Source organism: Hyla sarda, chromosome 3 (assembly GCF_029499605.1).
Source record: "Hyla sarda isolate aHylSar1 chromosome 3, aHylSar1.hap1, whole genome shotgun sequence".
Lineage (NCBI taxonomy): Eukaryota > Metazoa > Chordata > Amphibia > Anura > Hylidae > Hyla > Hyla sarda.
The window spans coordinates 159,947,255-159,964,998 of record NC_079191.1 but is presented as its reverse complement, the minus strand read 5'-3'; the positions used below and the strand labels follow the sequence as shown (position 1 = coordinate 159,964,998).

The 17,744-nt window shown below is 50.5% G+C and overlaps 1 protein-coding gene across 4 annotated transcripts in view; it reads right to left on the bottom strand.

Moving 5' to 3' along the window:
* ATP13A3 (ATPase 13A3) overlaps window positions 1-17,302 on the bottom strand; it is a 161,557-nt gene extending 144,255 nt beyond the window's left edge. The window contains exon 1 of one of the 4 annotated variants that reach the window (XM_056565389.1): window positions 16,796-17,302. The gene's annotated coding sequence lies outside the window, so the exon portion shown is untranslated. The remainder of the gene's footprint in view (window positions 1-16,795) is intronic. The other 3 variants (XM_056565391.1, XM_056565388.1, XM_056565390.1) reach the window with 3 other exon arrangements.
* Window positions 17,303-17,744: the final 442 nt, after the last annotated feature.

Below are 17,744 nucleotides of genomic sequence, written 5' to 3'. Positions count from 1 at the left end.
TATACCACGCACCGGCCTATAACACGCACCCTCATTTTACCAAGGATATTTGGGTAAAAAAAAGTTTTTTACCCAAATATCCATGGTAAAATGAGGGTGCGTGTGTGCGCGTGTATACCCCGATACATCCCCAGGAAAGACAGGGGGAGAGAGGCCATCGCTGCCCGCTTCTCTCCCCCTGCCTTTCCTGGGGTCTAGAGCCCTGCTGCCGGCCCTTCTCTCCCCCTGGCTATCGGCGCCGCTGCCCGTTCTCTCCCCCTGACTATCGGTGCCGGCGCCCCATTGCCGGCGCCAATAGCCAGGGGGAGAGAAGAGGCGCCAGGGGGAGAGAAGGGGCAGCGGCACCCATTGCCTCCCCCCATCCCCGGTGGCATAATTACCTGGGTCGGGTCCGCGCTGCTGCAGGCCTCCGGCAAGCATCCCCTGCGTCGTTGCTATGCACGGCGCAGCGCACTGACGTCATGCGCCGCGCAGCGCATAGCAACGACGAAGGGGACGCACGCCGGAGGCCTGCAGCAGCGCGGACATAAGTTGTCGGAATGAATTGTAACTATATGGGAGATAAACCAATACCTGTGTAGAGGGAGAGTGGTGCAGCTGCCCATAACAACCAATCAGATAGCTTCTTTCATTTTTCAGAGCCCCCTTTATTTTTTAATTGAAGAGTCAAATCTGTAAATCCTGAGCACTGTTAGGTTGCTGAAGATGGCGGCCATTAATGCTCAATTGGCCAGAAATCTGGATGCCTAAGGAATTTGGCAACTAGGTGGAGACATTCCGTAGAAACCGTTGTAGTCGTGGTCAAGCATGTCCACACGTCCGGATATTCCGCCGGAGATTTCCTTCCTATTCTTTGTTGTGGAGGAAAAAATCAACAGAGGAGGAAGCTTCTGACTTCATATCCCGTCCTCATATATTGTTGTCATATCCCAACCCCATATCTCAACCTCCTATCCCGACCCGTAATATGTGTACCAGGTATTATATAAATATCTCCAGCCGTACAGAAGTTATGTGGGAACATACATTTCCCATTGATTTTCATGGGACTTTAAACAAAAACCCCGACCCTCACAAATGGGGGTAGTTAAGGGTTACATTAACTATCCTATATTTTTGTGGACATATAAGTAACATGTGACCAAGTATTATGGAAATATCTCCAGCTGTTTGGAAGTTATGCAGTAACATATATTTCCCATAGACTTGTATGAGACTTTGTATTACGCCCCCTCCCATAGACATGAATGGAGGTGGAGTGATGTCACGTCCCCATCTCGGAAGCCCGGCGGTTTGCGAAACTTCAGACGCAGCTACGCATAGAATGCGGGCTGCTGCAGGGAAATCGCCTTTGGATACGGGATAAGATGTTGTTGCCCGGAATACCCCTTTAATATCTTTAGCCATCTGGATGTGATTGTGGAACATACACACACTGAGTGTGTGCGTGTGTCCCAGCATCACATCCAAACGGCTGAAGATATTAACATGAAACTTGGCACACATGTTACTTATATGTCAACAACAAACATAGGACAGGTGATTTAACCCTTACTCACCCCCATTTGCTGGGTCGGGGTTTTTGATTGAAGTCTCATACGAGTCTATGGGAAATATATGTTACTGAATAACTTCCAAACGGCTGGAGATATTTCGATAATACTCGGTCACATGTTACTTATATGTCCACTAAAAATATAGGATAGTTAATTTAACCCTTAACTACCCCCAATTGAGAGGGTGGGGTTTTTTGTTTAAAGTCCCATGCAAATCAATGGTAGATATATCAACTACGGCTGGAGATATATCAATAATACCTGGTACACGTTACTTATATGTCAAATAAAAATATATGAGTTAAATTAACCCTTACACCCTTCTATAAAAGATGTGTTTTTGTTTCAAGTCCCATGCCAGTATATAGGTCTACCAGTACCTTACTCCACAAGCTTCTCATCTCCTGGTGAATGTTTCAGTCCGGCTTGCAAGCCACACCCCATCTCACAAAGAAACACCCACTGTTTAAGTCCCACCCCTTTTATTATGTATCTTTTTGTGCGTCGGTCTGGCTTGCAAATCACGCCCAGTCCCACAAAGCCACGCCCCCTTCTATTTTCAGCTTACAATATCTTCACCACAAATCAGTACCACCTGGGGACGGGACATGACAACAACATATGAGGACGGGATATGAAGTCAAAAGCTTCCTCTGTTGATTTTCCTCCCCAACAAGGATTAGGAAGGAAAAACTGGACAACGCCGGGTACTCAGCTAGTCTCCAATAAAATAGCACAGGAAAAAGGTTTTCAATGGGGCCCCCAAAACAAAATAGGGAGAGAAAATACTATAATGGGAAAATCTGTATTTCATCTGTGTTTTGGCTTATAAATACTGAGGTGTCAAAGAGGCCTCTCAGGTCAAGTCTGGATAAATGCAGATTGACATGCTTTAGTGCTGGGTCCAACTAGAAGCAGTATTAACAAATAGAAAAGAGTAGTCAATATAAATGTATGTATATACTATTACTGGGTGAGCTTCTCTTTCCCACTGCCGAGGGCAGAGCACATAAAGAGAAGTTCATACACTAACTAGGAACAGATTTGCAGAAGTTGAATCTGCTATGAAGACAAAATATACAGGCAAGGCTAACCCACAGTTTAAAGCAGATCTCCAAGCAAAGAAAAGTCAATAAAGTAGCAGGGTTGGCAGAGACTCATACCAGCAGCTAATAGTGGGATGATGTCTGATATCATGGTAACAGACAAGACTTTAGTCAGCCGTCTAATCAATACGTCCCATGGAGGTCAGAGAGCCCGAATACAAGTTTTCCACCCAATTTTTGTCAGAAAGAACTAGCTATCATTTGTAAAGCTGGTTTCAAACATAAGACCTGAAGGTGCCAACAGATGGACCACATAGCACTTATCAATCTGCACTTCTGGCAGATTCCATCACATACATAAAGAGATCAGATTCTGGATAACACGTAGAAGGACGCTAAATTATCTATCAATGAGGTTAAGATCAACAGATCTAGATTTATTAAGATTATTAGTCATCTGACTGTCAGCTGGGTACACAACCTATCTTTAGTGCTCAGAAACATATATGCACATAGCGCTATGTACAGTTGTTATGTGGACATATTGATGACTGACAAACTCCCAGCAGTTGTCCATTCAGTGCTACTGGCACATATCCTTTATACTTCCACAGATCCTAGGGCTTCCCTCTCCAAGATGATAGAGCCAATAATAGAGGTGACAAATGCAACTGAACTTGGGGCTGTAATGGTCCTATAACAGATAGAGGAGGAGGGGGGGGGGGGTCAAAAAGTTTAGTATAGGTTCAGCTTAGGTGGACCTTCTTATTTGCAATGCGATAAAAAAAAGAAAATATATTAACCAGTTAAGGACTTGAGGTCTTGCGTTCTGTTACCGGGGTTTAAGCCTTTCTCCCGAGCAGAGAACGATTTAAACCCCGTGTGTCCAGACTCCCATATGCAGCCAGGACCCAGGGTTATTGCCGGCCGATGTCCGGCATGAGCCCTTTAGACGTCGCCATTAAAGTTGATCGCGGCGTCTAAAATGAAAGTAAAACGAAGTAAAAAGTGGTGAAAAAATAAATAAATAAAAAGAATAAATGTGAATAAGCCCCCCCAATAAATGTTTGAATCACCCCCCTTTTCCAATTTTTTAAATAAAATAATGGAATTTAAATAAATTTATAATAATCATATGTGGTACCGCTGCATGCGTAAATGTCCGAACTATTAAAATTTAAGGTTAACTAAACTGAACGGTCGATGGCGTACACGTAAAAAAAAAAAAATACCAAAAATGTGCATTTTTGGTGACTTCATATACCATAAAAATATTTATAAAAAACAATCAAAAAGACCCATCTAAACAAAAATGGTACCCTCATAAAAAAGCCCTCATATAGCCCCATACGCAGAATAAAAGTTATAGGGTTCAGAAGGTGACAATTTTAATACATACTAATTTTGGTGCATGTAGTTATAATTTTTGAAAAGTAGTAAAATAAATAAACCTACATAAATTGGGTATCCTTGTAACCGTATGGACCTACAGAATAAAAGATAATGTGTCATTTTTACCGGAAAGTACACTGCGAAGAAACAGAAGCCCTAAAAAGTAGCAAAATGGCTTTTTTCCTTCATTTCACCTCACAGATATTTAAAAACATAATTTGCTGCAAAACAAAATAAAATAAGTACAGTGACCCCCCGGACCTACGATGGCCCCGAGGCCATCGCATGTTGAAGGCAGCATCAACATACAATGCTTTTGTATGTCGGGGCCTTCGCATAAACGGCTATCCGGCAGCACAGACTGCTTCAGCTGCCACCGGATAGCCGTTTACGGTGCCCCGTGTGGTCCGCTGATGTCTCTTATCTGTCCTCGGGACTCCGGTGCGTCCTGTTCGGGATCCTCTGCATCGTCGGCACTCTCCATCGTCGTCATCACGTCGCTGCGCATGCCGTCCTGTCATCCAAAAGGAGCGGCGTGCGTAGCGACGTGATGGCGGTGACGGAGAGGACGGATGCCGGAGAAGCAGAGGCCTTGCCGGAGCGTCGGGGTCACCTTGGGGACGCGGCAAAAGTGATGGACGGCGACATCCTGGGCAGCGGTGACGGTCCGGAGCGGCGGGGACAGGTGAGTACAACTTCCTCTAACAGTGGTCTTCAACCTGCGGACCTCCAGATGTTGCAAAACTACAACACCCAGCATGCCCGGACAGCCAACGGCTGTCCGGGCATGCTGGGTGTTGTAGTTTTGCAACATCTGGAGGTCCGCAGGTTGTAGACCACTGTCCTATACTTTACATTGCACGGATCCCTCAACATACGATGGCTTCAACAAACGATGGTCTATTTGGAACGGATTACCATCGTTGAGGAACCACTGTATATGTATCTATAGCAAGAAGAAATATCCGCAGAACACAAGTATTGGTGAAAAAAATCAAACGGTGGTTTATTCCATCAGAAAAAAACATGAGTGTAGGGAACTCTCTTTTTCTGATGGAATAAACCACAGTTTGATTTTTTCCCCAATACTTGTGTTCTGCGTATATTTCTTCTATTTTTATATGGACACCTGACCAAGGTCTGGACTCTGCGTGCACCATTGAATGACCTTACTTGAATTGGATGTGCTGTTTTCCTCCTATTTTTTTTATATCTATATCTTTGTATGGATTGTGACCCTGACTAGAGATGAGCGAACTTACAGTAAATTCGATTCGTCACGAACTTCTCGGCTCGGCAGTTGATGACTTATCCTGCATAAATGAGTTCAGCTTTCAGGTGCTCCGGTGGGCTGGAGACTCTTTCCTAGGACTGTATCCACCTTTTCCAGCCATCGGAACACCTGAAAGCTGAACTAATTTATGCAGGATAAGTCATCAACTGCCGAGCAGAGAAGTTCGTGACGAATCGAATTTACTGTAAGTTCGCTCATCTCTAACCCTGACAGAAACCATGATAGGATTATAGAATAGAGCCTTACTGTTTGAATAATAAACTATAAAGCAGAAGCAGGGATGCCATAAGGGCAGTATACTGTAAGGACAGACACACCTACAGTCGGCCGCTTTACCTCACTAACAAGGAATGTCTTTATATCTACTCCAACTGTAATAAATCCTCCCACCCCCTCTAGTGGTTAACTACATGACGTTCAACAGATCATGGATAATGTGAAATTCTATTCCATGTCAGATCACCAATGGCCGATCATTATTAGTGATGACTGGGTAAGCCAGAGACTTCCCAGGTGAATAATGCATAGCCAACCTACGTTTCACTATTTAGGAATAATAAATATTATTATTATATTATAAAAAGGCCATTTTAATGTTACAGGGATCCTTACATTCAGCCACTTTACATGCTTGCTATGTGATAAGACACTTTGATATCACATGCACTCAAGTCATTCCAACAAGGCACCGAAGAGTTGTCGGAATGAATTGTAACTATTTGGGAGATAAACCAATACCTGTGTAGAGGGAGAGTGGTGCAGCTGCCCATAACAACCAATCAGATCGCTTCTTTCATTTTTCAGAGCCCCCTTTATTTTTTAATTGAAGAGTCAAATCTGTAAATCCTGAGCACTGGTAGGTTGCTGAAGATGGCGGCCATTAATGCTCAATTGGCCAGAAATCTGGTTGCCTAAGGAATTTGGCAACTAGGTGGAAACATTCCGGAGAAACCGTTGTAGTCGTGGTCAAGCATGTCCACACGTCCGGATATTCCGCCGGAGATACCGGAGCAGAAGAGTCTCATTGATTTCAACCAGATTCTACTGTGCTGTGCACACCTACAGAATTTCCACAGCAGATGTTTCTGGAAGGGAAATTCCATTTTCCATGTGCGCAGAAAGAATGAACGTGTTAATTCTCTATGGATTTGAAAAAAAAATAAAAAATTCTGGGTTTAAATTGGTCTAAGAAGGACGCCTTTTTGAAAGAGGATGCCCAAAACCGAGCAGAAACCAGTTGGTAGCATGGATTACTGGAATCATGTCCTGTGGTCTGACCAAACCACGATAAACTTGTGTGCTTCAGATGGTGTCAAGCGTGTGTCGCGGCAACCATGTGAGGAGTACCAAGACAAGTGTCTGGTCTACAGCCAACCATGGTGGTGGGAGTATCATGATCTGGGCCTGCACGAGTGCTACCGACACTGGGAGCTACAGATCATTGGGGGAACCATGAATTACATGTACTGTAACATACTGAAGCAGAGCATGATCCCCTTCCTTCATAGACCAGACCGCAGGGCTACCATAATGAACCCAAACACACCAAGACGACCACTGCCTTACTAAAGAAGGTGAGGGTAACGGTGATAGACTGGCCAGCCACGTCTCCAGACATAAACCCTATTGAGCATTTGTGGGGCATCCTCAAATGGAAGATGGGGAAGCACAAGGTCTTTAACATCCACCAGCTCTATGATGTCGTCATGGAGGAGTGGAAGTACTCTAGTGGAAACCTGTGAAGCTCTGGTGCACTCCATGCCCAGGAGACTTAAAGGGCTACTCCGCTGGAAAACATTTTCTTTTAAATCAACTGGTGCCAGAAAATTTAACAGATTTTTAAATTACTTATCAGCTGCTGTATACTATAGAGGAAGTTCTTTTCTCTTTGAATTTCCTTTCTGCCTGACCATAGTGTTCTCTAATGACACCTCTGTGCATGACAGGAACTGTCCAGAGTAGGAGCAAATCCCCTTTTTTTGCTCTGGAAATTCCTGACATGGACAGAGGTGTCAGCAGAGAGCACTGTGGTCAGACAGAAAGGAAATTCAAAAAGAAAAGAACTTCCTCTGTGGCATACGGCAGCTGATAAGTATTGGAAGGGTTACGATTTTATAATAGAAGTAATTCACAAATCTGTTTAACTTTCTGGCATCAGTTGATTTAAAAGAAAATGTTTTCCAGTGGAGTACCCCTTTAAGGAAATGCTGCAAAATAATGGTGGCCAACCTTAAGACATTAATAGCTGTGTTTTGAGATACTTTGAGGGGATAGTTACAAGCTATATAACAAAGGAATGGCCAGCGCCAAGTGCGGTAAAACAACAGGTATTTTATTGTAGGATCAGCAGATGCAAACTTGTATCAGGCAGGAGCCGACACGTTTCAGACCGTCACAGGTCCTGCCATGATTAAGGACCTGTAACGGTCCAAAACGCGTCGACTCCTGCCTGATGCAAGTTTGTATCCGCTGATCCTACAATAAAATACCTGTTTTACTGCACTTGGCGCTGGACATTCCATTCTTATATCGTTGGTACGGTCTGGGAATGCTGCCGGCTATCCCCTGCACTGGTGCTGGAAACGCGAGGGAGAGAGCTGTCCACACACAGTGTTGCTTGATAGTTACAGGCTGTGCATATACATTACACGCACTTATCATTAGGTCCCATTTGTATGACAGCTCCATCCATTCTAGCAGAAGGGGAACCAACCAAATCAACAAGGAGATATTTGTTGCTGAAATCCATAGTGTGAACATATTGGTACAGCTCTGTACACCACAGATTCATAATACAGAGCCGTACACGGCATCAAATATTTCACTTCTCACTATTTTTTGGTCATTTGTAGAGATGAGCGAACTTACAGTAAATTCGATTCGTCACGAACTTCTCGGCTCGGCAGTTGATGACTTATCCTGCGTAAATGAGTTCAGCTTTCAGGTGCTCCGGTGGGCTGGAAAAGGTGGATACAGTCCTAGGAAAGAGTCTCCTAGGACTGTATCCACCTTTTCCAGCCCACAGAGCACCTGAAAGCTGAACACATTTATGCAGGATAAGTCATCAACTGCCGAGCCGAGAAGTTCGTGACGAATCGAATTTACTGTAAGTTCGCTCATCTCTAGTCATTTGAGGTGGAAAACACAGCAGGACAGGACTGACAGCAGTTATGTGAATAGAGGAGGAGAAACACTGGCAATTACATTACTGTCTGGAGCAGTGTTTTCCAATCAGGGAGCCTCCAGCTGCTGCAAAACTACAACTCCCAGCATGCCCGGACAGCCTTTGGCTGTCCGGGCATACTGGGAGTTGTAGTTTTGCAACAGCTGGAGGCATCCTGGTTGGGAAACACTGGTCTGGAGAAATAGGAAATGATAAAAAGCAGCAATGTGGGAGGAGGAAGTGCTGATAAGTAGTAAGTCCTGAGATCTCACCCATACAGATAGAAAATCTTTCCAAGCAATAAAATGTATCAATTCTCCTGGTCAAAGTAGAGATCTATAGTTCCTAGTAAATAAAGCTCCACCCGTTACCCTTTCAGCCGAGGACAAAAATAAAGATGAAACAGACGTCTGAAAATCATGCAGATGTTTCCCATAAGCAAGGAGGAACCAGCAGGAAAGACTTATTGTGACAGATTACACAGGCAACCTATGTGAGGCAACAGTAGGAGTACAGAGGAGATTATATATATATATATATATATATATATATATATATATATATATATATATATACACACACACACATATATATATATATATATATATATATACACACACATATACATATATATATATACATATATATATATATATATATATATATATATATATATTGTACCCAGCACAGACGTGTAAAGCTCCACTTAGGTCCCTTTCACACTACAGGTATCATCCTGTAAAAACCCTCCGTTATTACTCCCGGAAAAAAGGCCGTCAAAAACATCCCATTCATGTCAATGGGATTTTTTGACCAACCTTTTGCATCAGGCATGTCCGTTTTTACTAATGTCAGTTATTTTTGCCAGCACAAAAGACGGTGTATGCACTCATTTTTTGGTCCGGCAAAGAAAAAAAAAAAAAAAAAAAAAAGGGAAAAAACCGGACGTTAAAATTTAACATTGATTTCTTTGGGAACTGGATATTCAAAAAAATTATCAGTGATCAGTTATTGTCAGTTTTTTTTTTTTTTGAACATCAGTTTTTTGTACTGAGCATGCTCAGTACAGCTTTACAAAAAAGGGTTAAAAAAACGGATGTAACTGGTCATAACGGATAAACATCCGGTTTTTTAAGAAAACAAATATTAAAAATAAGGAATGATGGTCATCAGTTATTAGCAGTTATTGCATCCGGTATTGTAAAATAATGGCAGTAAAAAAGCAGGATGATACCTGTAGTGTGAAAGGGGCCTTAGCTGCGTGTGAAGATGTGCTGCAAAGAGGGACAAGCTTTCCTGCTGCACAGCTAGATCAGTCCTTTCTACAACCCATGTACACACAGGAGCTCCACTCTGGGAATGATTTTCTTTTTGCTTATATAGCGCAACATAGGCAATTAGACAATAATGCAGAGGTTCCTGTGTATGCCTTCTTCTTACCTGTATTAGCTGAGGTGGCAGGCATGGGTTTGCAGCCATATTGATTCTCAATTTCATCACTAAAAGACTTCCCTAACACTTTCTACTATTCCCAAGAATCCTCTGGCTGTGCAGAGAGCGGGTGTGGAGTTCAGCGCACATGCTCATCCAATCAGGCTGCTTGTGAACTGACTAGACTCAGCGAGTGACTCCAGTACCAGTACTCTGCACCAAGTGCCCCCTGACCCCCACACAGAGCCCTGCATTCTGTGGCCCCTCCTCTCATACACACACACACACACACACACACACACAGAGCCCTGCACCCAGTGGCCCCTCCTCTCACACACAGAGCCCTACATTCTGTGGCCCCTCCTCTCATGCACACACACAGTGCCCCATGGCCCCTCTTCTGACACACACACAGACACACACACACACACACACACACACACACACACACACAGTGCCCCGTTGGCCCCTCTTCTGACACACACACACAGTGCCCCCTCTTCTGACACACACACACACAGTGCCCCGTGGCCCCACTTCTGAGACACACACACACACACACACACAGTGCCCCGTGTCCCCTCTTCTGACACACACACACAGTGCCCCGTGGCCCCTCTTCTGGCGCACACACAGTGCCCCGTGGCCCCTCTTCTGGCGCACACACAGTGCCCCGTGGCCCCTCTTCTGGCGCACACACACACACAGTGCCCCGTGGCCCCTCTTCTGACGCGCGCACACACACACACAGTGCCCCGTGGCCCCTCTTCTGACGCACGCGCGCGCATACACACACACAGTGCCCCGTGGCCCCTCTTCTGGCGCGCACACACACACAGTGCCCCGTGTCCCCTCTTCTGACGCGCACACACACAGTGCCCCGTGGCCCCTCTTCTGGCGCGCGCACACACACACAGTGCCCCGTGGCCCCTCTTCTGACACACACACACAGTGCCCCGTGGCCCCTCTTCTGACACACACACACACACACAGTGCCCCCTCTTCTGACACAGTGCCCCGTGTCATCTCTTCTGACACACACACACAGTGCCCCGTGGCCCCTCTTCTGACACACACACAGTGCCCCGTGGCCCCTCTTCTGACACACACACAGTGCCCCGTGGCCCCTCTTCTGACACACACACAGTGCCCCGTGGCCCCTCTTCTGACACACACACAGTGCCCCGTGGCCCCTCTTCTGACACACACACACAGTGCCCCGTGGCCCCTCTTCTGACACACACACACAGTGCCCCGTGGCCCCTCTTCTGACACACACCCACAGTGCCCCGTGGCCCCTCTTCTGACACACACCCACAGTGCCCCGTGGCCCCTCTTCTGACACACACCCACAGTGCCCCATGGCCCCTCTTCTGACACACACCCACAGTGCCCCGTGGCCCCTCTTCTGACACACACACACACACACACAGTGCCCCGTGTCCCCTCTTCTGACACACACACAGTGCCCCGTGTCCCCTCTTCTGACACACACACAGTGCCCCGTGTCCCCTCTTCTGACACACACAGTGCCCCGTGTCCCCTCTTCTGACACACACAGTGCCCCGTGTCCCCTCTTCTGACACACACAGTGCCCCGTGTCCCCTCTTCTGACACACACAGTGCCCCGTGTCCCCTCTTCTGACACACACAGTGCCCCGTGTCCCCTCTTCTGACACACACAGTGCCCCGTGTCCCCTCTTCTGACACACACACACACACACACAGTGCCCCCTCTTCTGACACACACACAGTGCCCCGTGTCCCCTCTTCTGACACACACACAGTGCCCCATTGGCCCCTCTTCTGACACACACACACAGTGCCCCGTTGGCCCCTCTTCTGACACACACACACACACAGTGCCCCGTTGGCCCCTCTTCTGACACACACACACAGTGCCCCGTTGGCCCCTCTTCTGACACACACACACAGTGCCCCGTTGGCCCCTCTTCTGACACACACACACACACACACACACACACACACACACACACAGTGCCCCGTTGGCCCCTCTTCTGACACACACACACACACACAGTGCCCCGTTGGCCCCTCTTCTGACACACACACACACAGTGCCCCGTTGGCCCTTCTTCTGACACACTGACACACACACACACACACAGTGCCCCATGGCCCCTCTTCTGACACACACACACACACCGTGCACACAGTGCCCCGTTAACCCCTCTTCTGACACACACACACACAGTGCCCCGTTGGCCCCTCTTCTGACACATACACACAGTGCCCCGTTGGCCCCTCTTCTGACACACACACACACAGTGCCCCGTTGGCCCCTCTTCTGACACACACACAGTGCCCCGTGTCCCCTCTTCTGACACACACAGTGCCCCGTGTCCCCTCTTCTGACACACACAGTGCCCCGTGTCCCCTCTTCTGACACACACAGTGCCCCGTGTCCCCTCTTCTGACACACACAGTGCCCCGTGTCCCCTCTTCTGACACACACAGTGCCCCGTGTCCCCTCTTCTGACACACACACACACACACACAGTGCCCCCTCTTCTGACACACACACAGTGCCCCGTGTCCCCTCTTCTGACACACACACAGTGCCCCATTGGCCCCTCTTCTGACACACACACACAGTGCCCCGTTGGCCCCTCTTCTGACACACACACACACACACACACACACACACACACACAGTGCCCCGTTGGCCCCTCTTCTGACACACACACACACACAGTGCCCCGTTGGCCCCTCTTCTGACACACACACACACACACACAGTGCCCCGTTGGCCCCTCTTCTGACACACACACACAGTGCCCCGTTGGCCCTTCTTCTGACACACACACACACACACACACACACACACAGTGCCCCGTGGCCCCTCTTCTGACACACACACACACACAGTGCCCCGTGGCCCCTCTTCTGACACACACACACACACAGTGCCCCGTGGCCCCTCTTCTGACACACACACACACACAGTGCCCCGTTGGCCCCTCTTCTGACACACACACACACAGTGCCCCGTTGGCCCCTCTTCTGACACACACAGTGCCCCGTTGGCCCCTCTTCTGACACACACAGTGCCCCGTTGGCCCCTCTTCTGACACACACACAAACACAGTGCCCCGTTGGCCCCTCTTCTGACACACACAGTGCCCCGTTGGCCCCTCTTCTGACACACACAGTGCCCCGTTGGCCCCTCTTCTGACACACACACACACAAACACAGTGCCCCGTTGGCCCCTCTTCTGACACACACACACAGTGCCCCGTTGGCCCCTCTTCTGACACACACACACAGTGCCCCGTTGGCCCCTCTTCTGACACACACACACAGTGCCCCGTTGGCCCCTCTTCTGACACACACACACAGTGCCCCGTTGGCCCCTCTTCTGACACACACACACACAGTGCCCCGTTGGCCCCTCTTCTGACACACACACACACACAGTGCCCCGTGGCCCCTCTTCTGACACACACACAGTGCCCCGTGGCCCCTCTTCTGACACACACACACACACAGTGCCCCGTGGCCCCTCTTCTGACACACACACACAGTGCCCCGTGGCCCCTCTTCTGACACACACACACAGTGCCCCGTGGCCCCTCTTCTGACACACACACACACACAGTGCCCCGTGGCCCCTCTTCTGACACACACACACACACACAGTGCCCCGTGGCCCCTCTTCTGACACACACACACACACACAGTGCCCCGTGGCCCCTCTTCTGACACACACACACACACACACAGTGCCCCGTGGCCCCTCTTCTGACACACACACACACACACAGTGCCCCGTGGCCCCTCTTCTGACACACACAGTGCCCCGTGGCCCCTCTTCTGACACACACAGTGCCCCGTGGCCCCTCTTCTGACACACACACACAGTGCCCCGTGGCCCCTCTTCTGACACACACACACAGTGCCCCGTGGCCCCTCTTCTGACACACACACACAGTGCCCCGTGGCCCCTCTTCTGACACACACACACAGTGCCCCGTGGCCCCTCTTCTGACACACACACACAGTGCCCCGTGGCCCCTCTTCTGACACACACACAGTGCCCTGTGGCCCCTCTTCTGACACACACACAGTGCCCTGTGGCCCCTCTTCTGACACACACACAGTGCCCTGTGGCCCCTCTTCTGACACTGACACACACACACACAGTGCCCCGTGGCCCCTCTTCTGACACACACACACACACACAGTGCCCTGTGGCCCCTCTTCTGACACACACACACACACACACACACACAGTGCCCCGTGGCCCCTCTTCTGACACACACACACACAGTGCCCCGTGGCCCCTCTTCTGACACACACTGCCCTGTGGCCCCTCTTCTGACACACACACACACACAGTGCCCCGTGGCCCCTCTTCTGACACACACAGTGCCCCGTGGCCCCTCTTCTGACACACACAGTGCCCCGTGGCCCCTCTTCTGACACACACAGTGCCCCGTGGCCCCTCTTCTGACACACACAGTGCCCCGTGGCCCCTCTTCTGACACACACACACAGTGCCCCGTGGCCCCTCTTCTGACACACACACAGTGCCCTGTGGCCCCTCTTCTGACACACACACAGTGCCCTGTGGCCCCTCTTCTGACACACACACAGTGCCCTGTGGCCCCTCTTCTGACACACACACAGTGCCCTGTGGCCCCTCTTCTGACACACACACAGTGCCCTGTGGCCCCTCTTCTGACACTGACACACACACACACACAGTGCCCCGTGGCCCCTCTTCTGACACACACACACACAGTGCCCCGTGGCCCCTCTTCTGACACACACACACACACACAGTGCCCTGTGGCCCCTCTTCTCACACACACACACACACAGTGCCCTGTGGCCCCTCTTCTGACACACACACACACACACAGTGCCCTGTGGCCCCTCTTCTGACACGCACACACACAGTGCCCTGTGGCCCCTCTTCTGACACACACAGTGCCCCATGGCCCCTCTTCTGACACACACACACACACACACACACAGTGCCCTGTGGCCCCTCTTCTGACACACACACACACAGTGCCCTGTGGCCCCTCTTCTGACACACACAGTGCCCTGTGGCCCCTCTTCTGACACACACACACACACAGTGCCCTGTGGCCCCTCTTCTGACACACACACACACACACAGTGCCCTGTGGCCCCTCTTCTGACACGCACACACACAGTGCCCTGTGGCCCCTCTTCTGACACGCACACACACAGTGCCCTGTGGCCCCTCTTCTGACACGCACACACACAGTGCCCTGTGGCCCCTCTTCTGACACACACAGTGCCCTGTGGCCCCTCTTCTGACACACACAGTGCCCTGTGGCCCCTCTTCTGACACACACACAGTGCCCTGTGGCCCCTCTTCTGACACACACACAGTGCCCTGTGGTCCCTCTTCTGACACACACACAGTGCCCTGTGGCCCCTCTTCTGACACACACACATTGCCTTGTGGCCCCTCTTCTGACACACACAGTGCCCACTCTTCTGACACACACAGTGGCCCCTCTTCTGACACACACAGTGGCCCCTCTTCTGACACACACAGTGCCCTGTGGCCCCTCTTCTGACACACACAGTGCCCTGTGGCCCCTCTTCTGACACACACACAGTGCCCTGTGGCCCCTCTTCTGACACACACACAGTGCCCTGTGGCCCCTCTTCTGACACACACACAGTGCCCTGTGGCCCCTCTTCTGACACACACAGTGCCCTGTGGCCCCTCTTCTGACACACACAGTGCCCTGTGGCCCCTCTTCTGACACACACAGTGCCCTGTGGCCCCTCTTCTGACACACACAGTGCCCTGTGGCCCCTCTTCTGACACACACAGTGCCCTGTGGCCCCTCTTCTGACACACACAGTGCCCTGTGGCCCCTCTTCTGACACACACAGTGCCCTGTGGCCCCTCTTCTGACACACACACACACACACACACAGTGCCCTGTGGCCCCTCTTCTGACACACAGTGCCCTGTGGCCCCTCTTCTGACACACACAGTGCCCCGTGGCCCCTCTTCTGACACACACACACACAGTTCCCCGTGGCCCCTCTTCTGACACACACAGTGCCCTGTGGCCCCTATTCTGACACACACAGTGCCCTGTGGCCCCTCTTCTGACACGCGCACACACACAGTGCCCTGTGGCCCCTCTTCTGACACACACAGTGCCCTGTGGCCCCTCTTCTGACACACACACACACACACAGTGCCCCGTGGCCCCTCTTCTGACACACTGACACACACACACACACACACACAGTGCCTCGTGGCCCCTCTTCTGACACACACACACACACACACACAGTGCCCTGTGCCCCCTCTTCTGACACACACACACAGTGCCCCGTGGCCCCTCTTCTGACACACACTGCCCTGTGGCCCCTCTTCTGACACACACACACACACAGTGCCCCGTGGCCCCTCTTCTGACACACACAGTGCCCTGTGGCCCCTCTTCTGACACACACTGCCCTGTGGCCCCTCTTCTGACACACACACAGTGCCCTGTGGCCCCTCTTCTGACACACACACTGCCCTGTGGCCCCTCTTCTGACACACACAGTGCCCTGTGGCCCCTCTTCTGACACACACAGTGCCCTGTGGCCCCTCACCCCCACAGATCGAGCCCTGTACCTGTGACCAGAGGCCCCACTTGGAGTCCCCCGCAGACACAGCACGTGGGGCCCGGGGTGAGCCCTCCCTGACAGGCGAGGAGAAGGCGGAAGAGCCGCCGTACACGGGGCCGCACATGTCACACACGGCCGGGTACTGTACACACACACACCGGCTGTCACCGATCAGCCCCACACACACCGGCTGCTCGTGTCCCGGAAGCCGCCTTACTACGGGCACAGCACCGCATGGTAATCACAATGATACGGCCGGAGGTGTGGACTTACCCGGTTTTAGGGCCCCCGGTGCGGGCGGTCAGGCCCGGGAATCCACGCTCTCCGGTAGCTCTGCTCCCCGCCCGTTGTATCCGGCGGCCGGCTCGGTTTATCACCTGAGGCCCATGGTGACTGCGAGGGCCGGAGGCTGAGAGCGACCGAAAGTAACAGCGAGAACAGACACCGAGACAGGCGGGAGAAGAGCGGCGGGGACTAGAGAAGGAGAGACCATAGAGAGAAGGATGGATGGAGAGTACTAGGGGGGAGGAGCCGGGAGCACGGGGAGGGCTGGCGGACGGTGCGGGGCACGGCAGCGGAGGTGACCGGTGTGACAGGGCGGGCGGATGAGTACTGGGCACGCGCTAGACCCGTGTAATGACAGAACGCGGCTAGTTGCCAATGGCAACCAATAAGGCTCCGTCTTTCAGTGTAACAAAACAGGTTATACCCAGGAAGGCGAGAGCTGATTGGTCGCTGGTGAGCACTGTAGTGGAGGGGAGGGCTGTGTGTGACAGGCGCACTGACAGCTGCGCAGGTGATGGAGCTGCTGTACACTGCCTGCTGCTGGGGGAGGACAGTCACAACACTACAGCCTGCCAGTGTACTTGGATGATGGGCACAGTGCAGAGATATACACAGTAACGTCACAGCACATACAGTATACAGTAATAGTACAGTACAGAGATATACACAGTAATGTCACAGCACATACAGTATACAGTAATAGTACAGTACAGAGATATACACAGTGATGTCACAGCACATACAGTATACAGTAATAGTACAGTACAGAGATATACACAGTAATGTCACAGCACATACAGTATACAGTAATAGTACAGTACAGAGATATACACAGTGATGTCACAGCACATACAGTATACAGTAATAGTACAGTGCAGAGATATACACAGTGATGTCACAGCACATACAGTATACAGTAATAGTACAATACAGAGAT